The following is a 1,447-nucleotide window of genomic DNA, read 5'->3' as shown; positions in this document are numbered from 1 at the left end:
TTGCAAAGAGATTCAGATATTAAAAAATAGTCTAATCTACAAAATATTGTTGGTTTTGTGTTTGAGTGCCAGGTGAATTTGCTTTCGTTTGGGTATACTGTACGCCAGATATCTATCATATTGTAGGTTACAATTATGTTATTTAAAATGTTTCTATTTTTAGTATGAGTATAAAGGTTTCCATTCTTTTTATCCAATAAAGGGTTCAGGACAGTATTGAAGTCACCACCGATTATAATATTTTTATCTTGGTTATTAATTATAAAGGATTGTAATGTTTCGTAAAATGTGGAATCGTCTATGTTAGGGCCGTAGACGTTGATTAGTGTTATTTGTGTTTCGTGTATTTTGATATCTATACTTGCTTGTCTACCAATTATTATTTCCTTAAAGTTATCGACTGTGACCCCTATATTATTTTTTATCAGAAAGGCAATGCCTTGTTTATTAGTATGTTCTCCACTGAGATAGATTTCTCCGTCCCATTCATCTTTTAAGGTTTGTGCTAAAGTAGGTGTCCAATGACATTCTTGTAAAAGGCATATACTATATTTTTTTTCGTCTAACCATTTGAAGATTTTTATTCGTTTGTCTTTATTGTTTAATCCTTTAACATTTAAAGTACATAATTTAATCATTTAAGTAGGTGGAGGGTGTGTAAATGGTAATTGTATGTGCTTGTCCAGTTAGTTTCTATCTTAAAACATGTCCAGTTTGTTTCTATTATAGGACATAAGATGTCCATACATACAAACAAAAATAGAAAACAAAAATTAGGAATACAAAAAGATGAATATTCCATAGACTTGAAGAAGTAAAAAGAGAAAAAGTAAAAAGAGATAATCACAAAAGTAAGAAGAAAACTCAATAAAAGACTTGTCCCTAGTAGAGACATAGAAAAAAAAGAATAAAATAAAACATATGAACACACAAAAACAAGCAAATGTGCTTATGCAAGGTAAATTGCCCTAAATATAAGACATAAATTATCGGTATCTAATGTTCTCAAAACGGAAGTTTAAAAAGGTGGGTATGAGTAATAATAAGAATTTCACTTGAGTATGTATTTTTTTAAGTTTAAGTAATTAAGTTACTAAGTATAAGACGTTACTTTCCGGTATGTAAGATTTAAAAAAAATATATATATATAAATAAAAAAATAAATATGTTTGAGGTTTATGCATATTCATATTAAATGTCACACTGTAATATGTTTATTATAAGTTTTAACAAAAGAGCATAATTAAGGATTTAAACATAAATTGTTTATACGTATTTGTACTATATCCATTACAGAAGAGTTAAAAAAAAACACACACGATACAAGTATATTAGGTGGTAAGCCGGGTTCCGATTACCAAACATTGATGAACACAATATCAATGTCAATATTGTATACATATAAAGTTTAAAAAAAACACACACAATACAAGTATATTGGGTGGTA

Source organism: Dreissena polymorpha, chromosome 6 (assembly GCF_020536995.1).
Source record: "Dreissena polymorpha isolate Duluth1 chromosome 6, UMN_Dpol_1.0, whole genome shotgun sequence".
NCBI lineage: Eukaryota > Metazoa > Mollusca > Bivalvia > Myida > Dreissenidae > Dreissena > Dreissena polymorpha.
Note: the sequence above shows the minus strand (reverse complement) of the source record.